Source organism: Panthera tigris, chromosome D4 (assembly GCF_018350195.1).
Source record: "Panthera tigris isolate Pti1 chromosome D4, P.tigris_Pti1_mat1.1, whole genome shotgun sequence".
Taxonomy (NCBI): Eukaryota; Metazoa; Chordata; class Mammalia; order Carnivora; family Felidae; genus Panthera; species Panthera tigris.
The window spans coordinates 78,161,555-78,180,426 of record NC_056672.1 but is presented as its reverse complement, the minus strand read 5'-3'; the positions used below and the strand labels follow the sequence as shown (position 1 = coordinate 78,180,426).

Here is an 18,872-nt window from a genome sequence, read left to right as displayed (position 1 = left end):
ACGCTTAGAAACACCACGACGCAGGGTTTGCGCGCACACACACACACACACACACACACACATCACAAAGTCCCTTTGGGCGCTCATACACGGAGACACGCCACCCTATCCCCAGACCCACTAGACTCCCCAGTGGCTCAGCCTCAGCCCACCCAGGCCGCCCCTCCCTCGGAGAAGGCCTTTTTTCTCTCCTCCTCTCCCTTCTCCTCCTCCGCCTAAAGATGTACAAAACACTCCTCAGAATAAACCCCGGCTCTAGGCTCCTCCCTCCCCGCCCCCGGCAGCCGCTCCCCCATTCATTTTCGCCCGTCGCCGGGTAAGTCCCTCCTCCCGCGTAGCCCGGCCTCCACTGCTCCCCGCCCGGAGACCGCGGCGCACTTGGACTTCCCTCTCCATTCGCTGGCCGCCTCGCTCCCGGTCCCCACGGCTGTGAACTGATCTGGCGCGGGGAGGGGGGAGGAGGAAAGCGCAGGCGAACGAGCGAGCGAGCGAGGGAGCGAGGGAGCGAGCCAGAGAGCAAACCGAGAGCGAGAGAGCCGGGAGGCTGAGGGAGTAGTGACCGCCTTCCGGAGCCGGGATTCATGCCTGTCCTCGGGACCAGCGGAGGGGACTTTACGGCTGAGTATGAGCCAGGCTGCTAGGAGCCAGGTACCCCCACGCCTGCAGTCCCCGCGCCGTTCCCGGTATGCGAGCTGGACGCAGGGCTCTCCCAACTTCCCACCGAGCCGAATAAAAAGCGTCCTCCCGCAGCTCTCCGCCAAAGACGGACATTGACTCCAGGTAAGGCGGCGCCGGGCGCAGCGCCCGCCAGCCCCGCTGCCCTTGGAGACGGCCCCGGACCGCATTCGGGGCGCCCCCGCCCGCCCCTCCCCTCCCCCTCTCGTCACCCTTCGTCTCTTCCGTCGGCCGCCTAGCCGCCTCCAAGTCCTCGCAGGTTCCTTGGAGGGGGAGGGCTCTGCTTTCTGGGGCGCAAGGGGTTAAATGCGGGTTTTAGTAAGTGGTGTGTGTGCTCCCCGCGCGCTCCCGACGTGTGTGCCGTGGTGGGAACTTGATGTGGTGCTAGTGTGTGTTTGCGTGTGCAGCGTCGTTTGCGTTTGATGCGTGTTTGTGCTGTGCTGTGCTCTGTGTGTGTGTGTGTGTGTGTGTGTGTCGGGGAGGAGGTAAAGAGAGGTCCTATAACCTACTTAAGGCGCGATGTGTGTGTGCATGTTTGTACGTATGTGTTTGTATGTGTGCACTTGTGTGTCTTTTTAATTAGGTCTTTCCAGCTTACATGGAATGGGATCCTTACTATAGGATCACGTAGCCATCGGGAGACCCGCTGTGGACTTCTTCTTGGCGCTCTGGGCTTGGGTTTTGGGGAGCATTCCAGGGATAAGGACAGCACCTTATTTACCCCAATATTGATACCCTGGAAGGAAAATTCCTCCAAATGTTGGAGACCTGGTGGACTTGGACTCAGCGTTTAATATGAAAGAGAAATGGCCAAACCCTGAGGCAATGACATGCTGTCACTTTAAATTCCACACTGGGCAGGCTCCAGGATTCTGATGGGAATTTGGAGTCACTGGGTAGTGGGTGTCAGAGAGAGAAGTCAGCGGTGGGCTCCTTATCTGGGGCTTGGCAAGTCTGGGATAGAGTCTACCATGCCTCTCCATGTGTAATCATAACAGCAGGACAGCGCCTCCTGGTACTGGTGCTTTTGGGGATGATCTGAGCAAGTTTGCATGTATCCCCCTAAAGGGAAAGGAGGAGAGTCCTCAGAGACCTGCTCATCCATCATAGTTACACAGGATCACAGGGAAAATTTCATATGGGGGCAGCTGTGGGTAACGTGGAAGGAGATGGATGGGGCACTTCCCTAAGAGATCCCTCCTTCCCTTCCCCATTTCAGAAAGGCTTGGGAAGCCCCAAGAGAATCTCTTCATAAACTGTGCCTCCTTATGGCTCCACTGGAGTTAGGAGGAAGATTGGAGAGCAGAGAGATTGTGTGTGCATGTGTGTGCGTGTGTGTGCGTGTGTGTGTGCGTGTGTGTGCGTGTGTGTGTTTCAGTGCTGAGGGAGATCCACAATGTGGGAATGGTTGTGGGTGGGGAATTCATGGCAGAATGTGGCCGTAATTGACTTAAACTGCTATTGATTTGCACCTCACATCTCTTGCTAGGCTCCAAAATACTGCCAAGGGCACGGGGGGCGGGGGGGGGGGGCGGTGGCGGTGGTGGGGAGAATGTCAGTAAGGAAGACAGTTTGGGTCAGGTCTCTCTTTCCTCTTTCCTCCACCTCCCAGGAGGCTCTCTTGGTAAGTCCCCTGGCCACCCTGGCTAGGTCCTGCTGGATTTGGACTCTGGGGCCAGCCATTGATTTGATTCCCGGCTGCCTCTTAAAGGCTTGCCCTACTCAGCAAAAATGCTGAGTTTTACTGCTGTTAGCATGGCTTCCAGACTCGGCAGCTGTTACTTTCCCAAGGTAAGAGGCAGCCGTTCTGCCGCCAGGCATGGAGGCTAGTGGAGCACAAGGGCTGAGATGCTGGGACGGCCCCTCGTCTACCCCAGCTGGCAAGGAGCCACTGAAAAGACCTTTTGGGGAAAAGATAAGTAGAAATATAATTGTGTTTTAAACATGAGATGGGGTGTGTGTGTGTGCGTGTGTGTGTGTGTGTGTGTGTGTATGTGCATATGTGCACGCGCATGTAGCTTCTGAGGCAAGATAAAAGCAAACATGTGTTTGCAAGGACCTGCCCTGGCGGGTGGGTGACCGTGCTGCCTGCAGGCACTTGTACCTCAGGCTGCAGCCCTCATGGGGCCACAAGGAATCTGCTTCAGGAAACTCATGTCAGAGCAGGGCCCCCTGGTTCATTTTGTGTGGGGATGTAAAGTCAGAGGAGGACACCCTGTGCTAGGATCCACTCTCGTTTTATTTCTTTTTCAATTCAGCGACAATTAAAGCTGGAAGGAATATTAAAGAGCAGACAGGCAGGACTTGTGGCCCGGAGAGGGGATGAGAATTCCACAGCATTCTCTAGCAAGTTCGTGGTATGCCCAGGGCTAGAACCTATGACGGGTGTCTGCCTGACACCCAGATCGATGTCCTTTCCACTTCACCATACTGCCTGGGGACTATGTATTGTTCCCCAGTCCCAACCGGCCACTGTGCTCCCACCCAAGACAATCACTGTCTCCCGCCTTCAAACTTCTCATTTCAGAGGTGCTCCATCTATAAACATGACCCCGGAGAGAAAGGATCCAATGCCTCAGTCACTCTCCCCACTAGACAGAGAGACAGATAGATACACACACACACACACACACACATACACACACACCATCCATTCCTTCTCCGGTGGCTTCAGAGAATTACACACAGGCAGGGACCCAATACTGACTATGACTGGTGGACAGAATCCAACAGAGCATCGGACTGTACCTGAGTTTTTTATTAAGGAATTCTTGGCCTTCCAGAGTTAAGTGTATACCCATCTACCAATGCAAATACTTCAGGCAAATTAATTTCTTTATATTAATGAGAATCTTGCCCTATACAGTTATGCATACTGCAGTCACAGGAACATGTCCAAGCACATGTGTGTACGTGCACTCATACACACATGTGCACATGCAGATTTAGAAACCTTTCCTCCTTGCTATAGTCCCCAAAAGGGAATTTCAACCTCTGCACCGAATTGTGTTCCCCTGTATAAAGGCATCACCCACACAAAGACTTGGGACTCATCATCCCAGAGAAGGGGAAATGTAAATCCCTGTGAAGGATAGGCTCTTGAGAAGTCAGAGCCAAGCCCACGCAAAAGTGCTCCCAGAGTCCTAGATGCTCATTTTGGGGTGCAGGCGAGCACTGAGAAAAACATGGGGGTTTCAGGCCCATCTGCAATAGAGCCTTTCCACACAGGCTTTTCCGAGGCTGGATGGCACTTTAGCTCCCAGAAGGGGGAGCTGTGACTCCATTTCAACCGAGGAGAACTGGCTCAGAGATTCCAAATCAGCTGTTGGGCCCCCGTTGAGTTTCCATGGCCCAGCTCAGGCTGCAATGCATACATTCGAAATGGTACAGGTGGGGACTTTAAAAAACCTTCTCCCCTGGTCAGTCCAAATAAAATGTCTTCGTGCTTGCAAGAGTTTATGCTGTTGACCACAAAGTCTTCCGTTTTTCTGGAAGGGCCTTTGGTTGTGTGAAGAGACATTTTCTGTTTGACACCCTCTAGCTTGCCCCCTCCCAATTCCTTATGAGTACTTATCACCCGAATAGGCCACTAAGGTTAGACCTAACCCGCCCTTCTCTCCCTGCGTTCCCCTTGCTAAAATCCAAAGATTAATAAATTGGCCGCTGGACTTCTGGTAATCATATTAAAGACAAGATGGGGGTCGTGTGAAGAGGACAGATTTTCAAATGTCGTTCTCCAGATAATCCCCCCTCATGTTTTCCATGCGAACCCCATCTGCAAGGAGCACCTTTATGTTTCTCTCCTCCATCCCTCAGCTTCAGCCTCCACTTTTTAACATCCAGCTCAAACGACCCTGCCAAGAAGTCTTCCCAAAATCTTATTTTGGAATAAATCTTTCTCCCCTGTTCATTCATATAATTTTGCCTGAAACTCTATTTTAGCTTCTATTCCTGTTTGCCCTGTTTTGTAACTCTGCGGATATATGTCTCTTCAACAGGGTCTTAGTAGGAATATTTTCTTTTATCTCCAGGGACTGACACATAGTAGTGGCTCTGTAAATGTTTGCTATGGCATTTGAGGCTAGGCTCAGTTATAGCTGTCATCCTTCTCTCTCTCTCTCTCTCTCTCTCTCTCTCTCTTATTCTTTCTCTTTCTGATAATCGTTTCATATTCTCACAAAGCAATACAATCATGGTTTCAAATCATGCTACTTATACTATCAATATAGGGATATCGATGATACAGATGGATGAAATTATGCCCTACTTGGAATAAACATTGCCCTACTGTGTTCCAGGGTCTTTAGTTTTCTTCTCATTCAATCTTCCTTTCCACCCAGTGAGGCAGATACAGTCGTTTTACAGAAGAAGAAGGTGAAACTCATGCTGGCTAGGTCCCTTGCCCAAGGTCACACGACCAGCACAGCCAGAAGTGGAACCTGACTCCTTCTTGCTTCAGCACTTCTACTCTTTCTTGGGGACCACTGAGTTAATGGTAACCTTTGTGGATGACCAACAGGACTGGGTTGTTCAGCAGATTCCAGTATAGCTGAGAGCATAGTATTGACCCTTTGAAATTGATGTTATGAAGGAGTCATGGAATCATTTGATCAACGAATCTTAGTGTTCTAAGGTTTCTGAATAACCAGATCTTTCTCCTTACTCAAGAATCAAGAATCCCTTTTGGAATACTCATAACACATGTCCGCTCAGTCTCATTTTTAGCACTTTTGGCAACAGTGAAGTCACTATCTCACAAACCAACCTGTGTTGTATTGGGAGAGCTTTGTTGGGATGTGTTCTCACTGTGACCCTAAATCTGCCTTTTATCGTAAGTCTCTCAAATCATATGACACAAGTATAAGTCTCTTCTAATCTCAGTTCTTCCCATATCGTGGAAGCATCATCATGTCACCACAGATATTCTTCTTCAGACCAGAAGGGCCTGTTTCCACAGCCCTGGATCCTGCAACACCAAGCTCAATGTTGTTCTCTGGGCATTCTCTAGTGGATCACACTTACAGGGTTTAGAAGCCCAAAAAGGGGGAGGGTGACCTAAAATTGAGTGAGGATTAAAAGGGACATTGAATCCTTCATTTTTTCAACAAATATTTATTAGGTGACAGCTATTTCTCAAGCATTGCTCTAGACCAGTGCTATCAAGTAGAACTTTCTTAGGTAATGGATATGTTCTCTGTGCTATGCATTATGGTAGCCGCTAAGCACATGTGACTGCTGAGCACTCGAAATGTGGCTAGTGTTACTGATGGGCTGAGTTTTTGATTTAATCTAATTTTAATTTTAATGTCAGTAGCTGTTTGTGATGAGTAGCTAATGGACTGAGTGGCACAGCTACGGACATGAGTAATGTAGCACAAGCGTGGCCCTTTTCTTCGTGGAGCTCGTAGTCCAGTGGGAAGAGATGGGTAATAAATGGTAAACAAAGAGATGAGCAAAATCATTTCACGGAATAGTAAATGTCATGCAAATAATTTGGGGCAAGAGGCTAGAAAGGAATGTGGATGGTGTGGCTTTAGATAGGGTAGTCGGGAGAGACTTCTCTGAAGGCGTGACATTAGACTGGTTTAAGCGAGGGGAAGCCAGCCATGTGGCAGACACAGCAAAGATCAAGTCACTAACCACATGGAAGCTTAGCAGATCCAAGTGATCGTGTGGCCGGAGCTTTCCAACGAGAAGGAGAATGTCATGAGATGGAAATAAGAGAGGTAGTTAGGGACTAGATCAAAAGGTCTTCTAAAAGATGCGGGAATGAAGAGTCTAGAGATACCCTCCCCCTCAAAATGTCCCTGCTTGGGGAGTGGGCGGCCTGAGAACTGCGATGCGAAGAGTGTGGAGACTGATAGAAACTCAGCGTCAAGTACCCTCGACAGGTTTCCATCCTGTCCATTTTTTGTCTTTGAGAGAGAAAGCAGAAACATACACATGTGTGCACAGGAGACAGGTAGAGGGAGGAGAGGGAGGGAGGGAGAGAGAGAGAGAGAGAGAGAGAGAGAATCCTAAGCAGGCCCCATGCTCAGTGCAGAGCCCAATGTGGGGCTCGATCTCATCACCCTGAGATCATGACCTGAGCCAAAATCAACAGTATGATGCTTAACCGACTGAGCCACCCAGGCGCCCCTCATGTTGTCCATTTTTAGTCCATCATTTCAGTAAGTTCTGCTCTTCATTTGTAGTCCTGCCCTGGGTGCTGCACCCTCTGGACATACCCAGCTCTAAAGGGATGGGGAGAATTGGAGAGGGGGAAATAGACAGAAAAAGAGGAAGAGAATGAACACCTAGAGACAGGGTAATTGAAATGAAGTCTGGTAAAACCAAATGAAAGTCAGAGTCATTTTGGATCACCAAATCTTTATTGCCTATCTTGGCTGGGAAAGGCCTTGGACAAAATGGCCTGGTAGATATGGTGATGAATCCTGGCAGGGGCTGGCAATCGAACAGAGGAGATCTGCAGATCCATAATGATCGTTCATGGTAGACCGACAACTCTCATTTCAGAAGTTTTATGAGAGTTTGGGGAAGGTGAAGATTAGATCCTGTGATGGTGGTTGTGGTGGGGGGGAGGAGGAGAAAGATGGCAGTGACTAAAATGTCTGGATGGAGATGAGACCATATCTCTTCATTTTATATCTCCATTCATTTTCAATTTCATACAGTCAAAGCACATGGGCTCGGGGCACCCAATTCTAGTCCCAGCTCCTATCGCTGTGTTTCTGGAGCACCCTGAGGACATATCTTCCCCTCTCTGGGCTTGCCTGCTGCCAGTTGGAAAGGACCAAACAGTGGCCTGTCTCACTGAGGGATTTCCCCCAGCTCAGTGAAATAACGCATGACAAAGTTCTTGCACAAGCACGGAGAGATACACACGATGGCCGTACTTCATCATAATGTTTAGAGATCTTCTCAAAAATGAGCAAATCAAAAAGAAGTCATACCTCAGAGCACTGACTGTGACTCAGTCCACGGTGGCTGAATGGGATAGATACACCACCATGGTGACTCTTAATATCAGAGTGATTCAGTGGTAGCATGAAACCCACTGTCCTCCTGGAACACAGTGGCCTAAAAAGGCTGCCTAGAAATCCATAGACAGTCCTTGCTACTGAGGGGGGCCAAGAAGACAATTAAGAAGATAATGAGGCTGAGGAAATGTGAAATTAATTTCTTTTTTTTTTTTTCATATGAGGGTGAAGGGGATCTTTGTGTCTCAAAGGAACTATGTTTCAGAGATTGCAGGTGGCCTTGCAGAGAATAGATTGGACAGGACTGGGTCTGAGAAAGTTAAGAGGGTTAAATTACTGGGCCTGTCTGCTACCCAGTGGAGGACACGCGTGGGAACAGAAACCCGGTGCAGACACAAAATACATCATTCTGAACAAATCTTGTTCTCAGTGTGTGGAGATTTTCTCACCGGGTGCGGAGATGTATCCAACGATGCCAGGGCCTCTTTGAGAGAAGCCAGGAGACTGTATCCCCCCTCCGGTGAGGAGGTAGATTCATAAGGCAATTAACAAAGGCAAGATGAAATCGTTTTTGTGTAAAATGCAAAGGTCGAAGCGACGGGGCTCCAAGTAAATGGCTCATCCGAACAGCTAGAACCCTTTGTAAGGGTTAACCCAATACTGGCCCGGAGATATAATTCATCGAGCCTTTCACAGGTCCTGCAAATGAGCCCGTGGGAACCTCGATGAGAAATAATGGATCCTGGGGGTAATGCGGAGCAGCCGAGTTACAGATTGCAAGCTGATTCGGGTAGAGGAAGGGCAGACATCTAGGATACGTGATCGCTTCCAAGCGCGGTCGGTTCACACGTCTCCATTCTGGGACTTAGCAATCCCCAAAAGTTGAGGAGATTCTGGTGGGCGGTGGACAGAAACCCAAAGGTTAACGTGGAAGAACATTCCAAGAGCTGAGACAGAGACCTCTGCCTTAAGCGAGTACGTTTCATTCAGTTTGCGTGGTAGTGGATAAGCTAAATTTCTTACGGGATTTGATAGGCTCTGAGTCTATGGGCACATGAGAGGCGGAGGACCTGTGAGGAATCTTGGCCCGTACTCTAAAAAAAACATATGCACAAAGCAGAAAGGCCATTAAAAAAAGAAAATCACGGGCGCCTGGGTGGCTCGGTGGGTTAGCCATCTGACTCTTGATTTGGGCTCAAGTCATGATCTCACGGGTAATGAGATCAAGCCCCATGTCTGGCGCTGGGCATGGAGCTTGCTGGGGATTCTCTCTCTCTCTCTCTCTCTCTCTCTCTCTCTCTCCCTCCCTCCGCCCCTCCACTGCTCACACGCTTTCTCTCTCAAAAAAAAAAATAAAGAAAGAAATAAAAAAGAAATAAATTAAAAAAAAAAGAAATGTAGGAATGTAGGAGAAAGATAAAAAAATAGATTACCTGGCAGGGGGTGGTAATAGGGTTTTTCTGCTGAGACAAATGTGGGAGGCAAGACTCTTTGAGATGAAGCTGTCCTCATCAAATGCCATTGCCAGAGACGGCCGAGGCAAGGAGGGCTGAGAGGGGTCCTAAAGAACTTTATTTCAAATGCATATTGGGGCGCCTGGGTGGCTCAGTCGGTTAAGCGTCCGACTTTGACTCAGGTCACGATCTCGCGGTCCATGAGTTCGAGCCCCGCATCGGGCTCTGGGCTGATGGCTCGGAGCCTGGAGCCTGCTTCCGATTCTGTGTCTCCCTCTCTCTCTGACCCTCCCGCATTCATGCTCTGTCTCTCTCTGTCTCAAAAATAAATAAACGTTAAAAAAATTAAAAAAAAAACCCAAATGCATATTAACAGGACAGCATCATTCAGTGTCCATTGAAGCCTTACAAAGGATTCCTGAAAACATTACTGGTTCAGCCACGGATTCACCTGCGTTCGCCCCCTATTTCTGATGGTGGGATTATACATGTAGGCAGAACACAGGATGGGACTTGAGGGGATTCTGGAAGGATCTTCACCCACAATATTTAGAGGTGGCCGAAATGTCACCATGACCAAGCTGTTCTCGGAGGGGAAAGTGTGTGTGCCAAGGATGTTGTATATTCTTTGTGCTATAATGAGGACGTGATATAGATACCTTGTTGAATAACCTCAACAAACTCGTGCCTAGGTGCTATTGTCCTTGTTCTAGAGAGGAGGAAACTGGGGCACAGCACGGTGATGCCGCTTGTCCAAGGCCACACGTGGAATCAGTGATGTGTGGAGGCCTTGGGCTGCTTCTGTCTGATGTAAAAGTGTAGTGGGTGAAAGGGTGGATGCTGGAGTTTGAACGCCAGCTTTGCCACTGGCTAGCACTGTGACCTTGGCCGGATGACCTAACGTTCCGGTGCCAGTTTCCTCCTCTACCCGATGAAGAGGACCATGCTGACGCCTCATAGAGATATTGTGGGTTTTAATGAGTCCATATGATAAGCGCTTTGAGCAACGGCTGACAGATCATCCACATTATACAAACGCTAGCTATTATTACTTGTTATTATTGCTATCCCCTGCTGCATTAGATTAAATGTTGCCCATGCCTATAGGTGTGTTCTCTAACTGGGGGTGCTCTGGAGCACAGAGATTATTACCAGGTTCAAAGCACTACCTTGCAAATGAGCTTGCTCAATCATTTTTACCAGTCCCCCTCCCCCAATGTGGCAATGCGATGCCAACAGTAGGGGAGAGATGGAGAGTGTAGGGAAAGGCATGGAAGGATATAGATATAAAATGACTGGGGCGCCTGGGTGACTGAGTTGGTTAAGTGTCCCGATGCTTGATCTTGGCTCAGGTCATGATCTCACGGTCATGAGATGAAGCCCCGTGGTGAGCTCCTCACTGGGTGTGGAACCTGCTTAAGATTCTTTCTCTCTCCACCCCCCTCTATCCCTCTCCTCTGCTCACAAGCTCTCTCTCTCTCTTTCTCAAAAAAAAAAAAAAAAACCATAACCCAATAATAATAAAATTAAAATGGCTGAGGCAGATTTTTTTTGAATCTCTATATTACTGTGGATCAGACAGCAGATGTAGATATAGGATCATTGGCCATCAGAGCTGAAAATCAACTTAGAGTCCAGATCAATCTTCTGTCACTTTTTTACATACAAACTTTTTCCTCTTTAACACCAAACTCTGTCTGAGTTGGTTCTAGTACCCTACCCCTGCAGTCTGTGTCCTTATGCGTCTTGATTTGGTTTTCTAAGCTATGTGACCAAGCGTTCAGCACATGCCTATGGGAGAGCGTGACTGACAGCATGCTTCATGCTCTTGTATGAACCACGTTAATCCTACCCGTCCTCTTGGTTTCCCTTCTTCCTCATTTTTATCATGAGTTCCACCAAGTGCTTGTATGTCTTAACGTGTTTTATTTCCTTCAGCCTTTACCGTCTCACTCTAAAGTTGTGTTTATTCTCCCCATTTTCCAGATGAGGACCTTGTGACTCAGAGGCAAAAGGACTGGCTCTGAGACATATAATAAATGATAGCACCGGGTCTCAAACCTGTATCATCAGCAGATGCTGAGCGTTAACATCCTTTCATTGAACTGCCCTCTCTCCACCTACCCGTTGAAGGCATTGTCCAGCCCTTAGCGGCTTGGTGGCCTCCCAAAATCAAGGCTGATTATTGCTGCTTTGTCTCTATTGTCTTAGGCCAGGTCTGTTGTCGCAAATCTTCAACCATTCTGTCACGCGGGCCCTGCCCTCAATCCCGGTCTTGCAGACTCCTAAATGAGAAAGGCATCTATCTTGCAAGTTCCAGGAGATGTTATAAATGGCGTCACTGGAGGGAGGCTTCTTAAATCTCCTTAATAACCTGCATTTTGCTTTCTCTCCTGCTTTATCTGTCAGCATCGTGAATATCTTCCACTCTTCCAGTGCTTTCTAGCTGCCAACTTCATAGCCTCTTAAAATAGTAATTTAACTTCACAATGCCTCAGCAGGAAACCTTAGCTTAGTGTGTTTATTTGTACCGTTAAGTTGTGAGAGTTCAGATGCTGCTCAGACCAGGAACAGGAGTTGTAGGAGAGCTACTTTCTAGCTCTGAGCCAGAGCCAAGAACCAAAATGTTACTTTTCTTGGGAATAAAATCACCAAAGCCACCTCTGGAAACAGTAGCACTTTTAAAAGCATCTCAGGAAATAGGGTAGAAGCGGTATGGATTTTTATAGCCAGATGCTGCAAGAGAAAGGGCATATATATGTAGATGTGTATATATATGTGTGTGTGTATGTGTGTGTATGTATATATATGTATATATATGTATATGTATATACATACATACATACATACATATGGAGAGCTCTCTCTTTACACACACACACACACACACACACACACACGTATAAGAAGGGAATATTGGAAAAAAAAAAAAGAAAGGAATATTGGTATTGAGGAGAAAAACAACAGATACAGCGGGAAATGTCCAAAGCAGATTTTTCCTTCCTTATTAATAGAACATGAGCCCAGATACTATCATAAGGCCATCTACTGTCAGAATGTGATCTGGGGGTGGAACTTACAGCTAAAAATGGAATGGGGAACACACATGGCCAATGAACCCATTTAAAAAGCCAAAATACTCAGGTTCTCCAGCAATCAAATAATGGAAATAGTAATGTGGTACCACAAAGCATCATCAAAATGGCTGTTTTTAAAATTATTTGTTTATTTATCTTGAGAGAGTGGGGGGTGGTGCAGAGAGAGGAGGAGACAGAATCCCAAGCGGGCTCCATGCTGTCAGTGCAGAACCCAGCGTGGGGCTCAATCTGCCAAACTGTGAGATCATGACCTGAGCCGAGATCAAGAGTCATACATTTAGCCAACTGAACCACCCAGGTGCTCCCAAATGGCCATTTTTTTTTAAATGACAGCATCTAGTCTTGGCAAGAAGGCAGGGAACAAGACACTGTTCTGTAGCATTGGTGGAAATCTATATGAATATATCCTTGATAAAATGTGGCTTTTAATCTTTCTTTTAAACAAGCAAACAGACGTCATTCACTGAGCACTTACTCTGTGCCAAGCACTGTCCTAGGAGCTCGTAATACAGCAGTGGACACAGCTGATTTGCCCCTGCCTTCTCGGAGCTGACGTTCTCTTGAGGGAGAAGCGTATAAATAGATAAGCAAGTGAACGTGTAGTGTGTCAGATGAAGGTTGGTGTATTCTAGATGGAGGGTGGCTGGGCAGAAGAGGGCACACTGTTTCAGGTAGGGAAGAAGGGAAGCCCTCATTGAAATATGGACGTTAGAGCAGAGATCTGTAGGAAGCGAGAGAGACAGCCAGATGGATGTCTAGGGGAAGAACATTCCAGCAAGAGAGAGCAGAAGAGTACAGTTGCTGAGGTGGGACTGGGCCTGGTGAGCTGAAGGCACAGTAAGGAAACCAGCTGCAGTGAGGTGATCAAGGAGGAGAAGAGGGGGAAGAGGAGACGGGCCAGGGAGCAAGCAGATCTGTATTTCCATCTCTGTTGCTACCATTATGTCCATCTCGGTGCCTCTTTTTATTTTGTTTAATTTTTATTTATTTTTTAAAAATATTTTTAATGTATGCTAACATGTTTATTTTTGAGAGAGAGAGAGAGCGAGCACACATGGAGGAGGGGCAGAGAGAGGGAGACAGAGGATCCACAGCAGGCTCCACGCTGACAGCAGAGAGCCCAAAAGCGGGGCTTGAACTCACGAACTCGAACGGTGAGATCTTGACCTGAGCCGAAGTTGTCCCTCTTTTTCTTTGTTATTTTATTTATTTACTTTTATGATTTGTCTTTATTTTTGAGAGGCAGAGAGAGAGAGAAAGAGCACAAGTGGGGGAGGGGCAGAGAGAGAGACACAGAATCTGAAGGAGGCTCCAGGCTCTGAGCTGTCAGCACAGAGCCCGACACGGGGCACGAACCCACAAACTCTGAGATCATGACCTGAGCCGAAGTCGGATGCCCAACCAACTGAGCCTTCCGGGCGCCCCAGTCATCCCTCTTTTTAAAAACAAGGTGCAAATCCTTCCATTTTAAGAAATTCCCCATTCTAAGAAGTGAGCTAATTATATGTGCACAGATATGTGAAGAAGGAACTTTATGGAGTGTTTGGAATAAAAGGAAAAGAACAACAGAACAGACTGTGTAATGGACTATCTACAGCCACTAAGGATGACGGTAGAGGAGCACCTTTTTAAGTTAGAAAGTGGAATGCAGACAGGGAACGCGATCTCTAAAACGGAGCTAACTGTGGTACCTCCCTGGTAGTTTTGCTGTGAGGCTCAAACATCACGCATGTAAAGTATTCAGCAATATGCCTCCAGCGCTCAGTATATGGCACTCATGGTCACATTTATTGACGTGGATAGATTTGTGGTGAGCCATTATGTTAAAAATATATATAAGGTAAAACATATTACGTATAGCATGCTATTGTGTCAGGTGCACCTTGATGTTTGAGTGGTTATCTTTGGGTCATAGATTGTGAGTGAATTTCAGTCCCTCGTTCATGCTTACCTGTGTTGCCTAATACTTCTTTAATGAATGTGCGTTCCTTGGGTAATTAAAATTTTAAGTAGTAGGATGTGGGGGGGATTGGTGAGGAGTTTTTGGTAAGAGGAAGGGCAGAGGCACATGCTTTAATGCAGAGTTTGCTAGATTTCTTAGTCACTTGTCCAAAATCACATTTAAATACGCTTAGGTTTTTTTTCCCCCTCTTTTTATGTGGCCTTAGCCTGAGCAGTGCTACTTGTAAAAACCAAAGATTAGATAAATGATTTATACACTCTAATGCACGTTAAAGTAGCTATTACATCCTTAGAAGAAAAGCTGTGCCACCTGTGTATCACCTAGAATCATTGGATGTGCTGGTTGTACTTTGGGTACCACGATTTGGAAAGCATGGATTTAGTGGCTGCCACCTTGGAATCAGAAGACTTGAGTTCTGACTCCATCGTCATTTTTAATTTTCGGTAAGGAGGCCCACCGTGGGAGTAGGAGTCATAGAACAGGTGAGGTTGGCGGTCACCTTGCCATGCACAAAGCAGCGGCTTTATCTGCGTTGCTTTATTACTTTTTTTTTGTATAAGAGTTAAATGAGAAGTTCCAAGGCTCTAAAAAAATGATTTGACATCATTGGCTGAAACTTCAAACGGTCTCTAAAGTGGACTTAACACATGACAGATTTTGTTCTAGATGAAGTCGTTGTCCTGAGCTCTTTGGGGGGCCGTAGAGGACTATGGCATATCCCCAAGGGCTTAGTGGGAACAGAAGGTACATGTAAGACAGTGCCTTGGCCACCTTTGGAATAACATCATATGACACATATAATTGCCATCAACGGATTAAGTGAATTAAAGAAAATAGGAACTATATTTAAGGCAGCCTCTTATAGAAATGAAATGTTTCCATAAGAAACCTTGGGAGTGAAAGCATGCTAATTCAAGTTGCCCGGAAAGTCTTGGGACATGTGGTAGCATTGGAGAGAGGGTCTGTCCTTGTGGAAGTGGCAAAGGGGACATTCCGGGTAGAGCAAATGGTGGGCACAGAGACATGACACCAAGTGTATGTGTCTCTCTCCCTCTCTCTCTTTTCTTTCAAATCACAGAAACATTGAATGTCAGAACTGAGCCAGAAGAAACCGTTGTGTCCAAGCTACCTCTGTATTTGAGGGAAGAAAACTAAAGCTTTGGCTGGAGGAGTGTCATGGCAAAGCCCATAATCTTTATGAATAGGGATGTTATACCTAGAACCCCAGATTCCTGACTCCCAGACAGCAGTCATTCCACTGGAGCATTTTCAAGTCCTTTCCCATGGTGTGCTAATTCTTCAAGAACACCAAGGAAAATGTGTTGCGTGGTCCAATAAATTTGGGAGATGCTTCATGATCTACCCTCTTCTTGGAAATTAGGTGAGATACAAGCAAATTTGAGGTTCTGACAAAGTTTTTTGATCGAGGGAGATTTTAGTGCCAGCCAATTCAAGCCTTCTCAATATTATTTGGCCACAAAATTGTAACATTCTATATTTTTCATTTAATTCTTATTCATAATTCGATATAACTTGTTTTAGGAAACTCTACACTAGAGAAATATATCTTCCATTGAAAAATCAGATTATGCCTATGGAAAAAATGTTTTATAAGCAATTCTGATGGTCTATATTATTTCAGGGATGATGGTCATATTAAAAAAATTATTATAAAGAACAGTAAGAAGGGAAGTTTCCCAGATTTAATGTTTCACCTTCCAACTCCACTCCCTCCTTTTGTCTCTCCCTCCCTCCCTTCCTTTTTTCCTTCTTTCCCTCAGCCTTTATCATCTTACTTTCTTGCTTTATTTTCCCTTCCTTCCTTACTCTCTTCTTTCTCTCTCTTTTAGTTTATTCCTGCTTCCTTACTATCCTTTTTTCCCCCAAAACACATTTCTTTTTGAGGAGTTACTATGTTCCAGATTCTGGACCATCTGTGATGAATAGGACATTTTCCTGATCTAAAGCTCTGCCAGTCTGATAAGGAAACAGATGTGCAAACTGAGATAATACAGAGTAGCTGCTGCTGAAATTAGCACATACAGGGCATGTTAGGTAATGGAGGGGAGGTCTGTCTGCATGAGCCACAAAGGAATAGCCAGTTGGATAGACCGAGAAAAGGCATTCCTGGGGGACAGTGGGTCAGGAAGTAGCTCAGTGTGTCTGGAGTATATGCTTGGGGGTGAAGCTAGAGAAATAATCTAGGGCTGGAACATATAAAGCTTTAGAACTCATATTAAGTAATATGTGCTTAGAAAATTGTTGACAACTCTTAAGGATTGACATGATCGGATCTGGGATTAAGACAAGAAGGAGGGTGAGAGGTGGAGAGAGGGGGTTTGCTGGCCCTTTGGCTGGTTGTGGTTCAGATGACACAGGGATGACCTTCTAGAATAAGGCAGTGCTAAGGGAGTGGACAGATTGGAGAAATACTGTGGTGTGTGACAAAGGGGAGAAGGGGTGAGGATGGCTTTCTCCAAGGTTGGGCCGGAGCTAGTCCCGCTCCCTCTAAATAGCGTTTCCAGAAACAGCGGGGTCTCAATTATCTCACCGTGGGCTGTGAGATTCTCTAAAAAAATAAGTCTCAAAGCGAAATTAAGTTTAATTTGCTTGCATTGAAAAATAAACACATGTCATGTACAGCACTCTCAAGAGGAGGAAAGAAGGCTTGAAAATGAAATGAACAGTTGGGTGTGGTAGGCCCCCCATGATGAGGAATCTTGAAATGAGAATTGGTGTTGATGGAGAAGATGAATTCAGGGTTAAAGTCGGGGACAGGAAGTAGAGGCTTTCTGTCCAGGTAGTGGTTTTTTGGATGTCTTGTAAGGTGGTTATTTTTATTATGACTAAGAACATTCATTATAAGGCAGTCATGGAGTAAAGGAGGGAGCGCTGAGCTTGGAGCCAGACAGTGTGGGTTGGATCACTTTTAATTGTGTGGCCTTTGGGAAGTTGTTCTTGGCCTCGGGCTTGTCATCTGTAAAAGGGAGGTAATAATCTGTAGGTCACTGGATTCCTATGAGGAGTATGTGATTATTGTACACGGAAGTTCCGACATTCCGCGAAGGATGGTAGAGAAAAATGAGCAGGATAAAGCAGGAGGTCCAATATCAGACTCAATATTTTCCTTTCAACTAAGGGTCTAATCTTATGCTTCATTTGCTATTACCTGATGCACCCTTATTAAACTTGGTAGATTTTAAGGGAAACTTCTGGAACATCTGTTGACCTGAAATAAAATAAAGGCAGAGGCAGTAGACAAGAAGGAAGAGGAAGGATATTACAGTGAATCCAACGGACGCATTCAGGCACATGATATTTATTGAGAGCCTCTTTGTTCAGGCCTTGTGCTAGATGCTGGGGGATAAAAAGGCAAGCGATGGCCGAGTCTTGCCTCTACGGCATCTATATTCCAGCAGTAAATATTCTCATCTCTAAGTAGGCCATAGAATGGAGTCAAGAGGGGAGACTGAGCTAAGGGAGGTGTTTGGAAAGCCTTGAGATGTGTCTGAGAAACTCTTGTCTCAGATGGGCATTTTTCTTTCTATTCACAACCCCTTTGCCTTCCCCATTCAAGTACAGGGATTTGGACCCTGGCTTAGGTTCTGCTTGGCTCATGGGGAAGAGTCTGGTAATCACATTCGTAGGTGATGGTGGCTTGGGATTGTAAGCTCAAAGTGTCAGATTCTTAGAATATTGGCATCTTAGAATCATGGTTGTAGAATTTTGGGATCTATCAAACCTTGGAAACAGAGAATCTTAGAATAATAAAAACCAGTGCCAGAATCTCTTAGACTCATAGAATGTAATATTCATGGAATGTGAAAATCAACTGTTAGTACCACTGCATCTTCAAAATCGTAGAATCATAAAATTAGAGGCTTTTAGAAGAGAATGGCATTTTACGGTTATCTGGTCGACCCCCCTTCCCAATTCATGGAAAATACTAATATGGAATGAAAAATACAAACATTCTTGAGAATCTTTGCATAGGGAGAAGGTGGCCATAAAGGAAATACAATACATAATAACACTAATGATGATTATATTTTCTAAGAGGCACTGATGGTGGAGACAGATGGAGTTTCTGAACATTATAGAAGCTTTTGGTGGGGGTGATCATTGACATTACCGTAACCTAAGACAAACGCTTATCTTCTTAGCAAGCTCAAAGCAAAATAGGAATTCATGTCTTTGCTTACTGACCATCCCTGCTATAATTATTCATGTGGGCCAAACTTAACAGTGGTGTCCTTTTAGAAAATCATCCCCTAGGGACACCTGGGTGGCTCAGTTGGTTAAGGATCTGACTTTGGCTCAGGTCATGATCTCTTGGTTTGTGGATTCGAGCCCTGCATCAGGCTCTGTGCTGACAGCTCGGAGCCTGGAGCCTGGAGCCTGGAGCCTAGTTCGGATTCTGTGACTCCCTCTCTCTCTAACCATCCCCTGCTTATACTCTCTCTCAAAAAATAAGTAAACATTTTAAAAAATTTTAATAAAAAAGAAAATCGTCCCCTAAATGTTGGTCTTCTTGTTTTGGATGGTAAACTTCAGGAGGGTCCAAGCGATAGGTGATTCATAGGACTTCTCTAAGGTTTCTAGAAAAGTCTTTGGCATGCTATGCCTTTCAGGCATCCGGTCTTATTGTCTTTTCTCAGAGATGCCTCTTGTATACACATGGCAAATTATCGTTGATGTGTGT

General features: G+C 46.1%; 1 protein-coding gene across 1 annotated transcript in view; it reads left to right on the top strand.

The window, feature by feature from the left end:
* Positions 1-707: 707 nt before the first annotated feature.
* The window catches only part of BRINP1 (BMP/retinoic acid inducible neural specific 1), a 173,439-nt gene continuing 155,274 nt past the window's right edge, over positions 708-18,872 (top strand). Inside the window, exon 1 of the mRNA XM_042964823.1 lies at positions 708-780. The gene's annotated coding sequence lies outside the window, so the exon portion shown is untranslated. The remainder of the gene's footprint in view (positions 781-18,872) is intronic.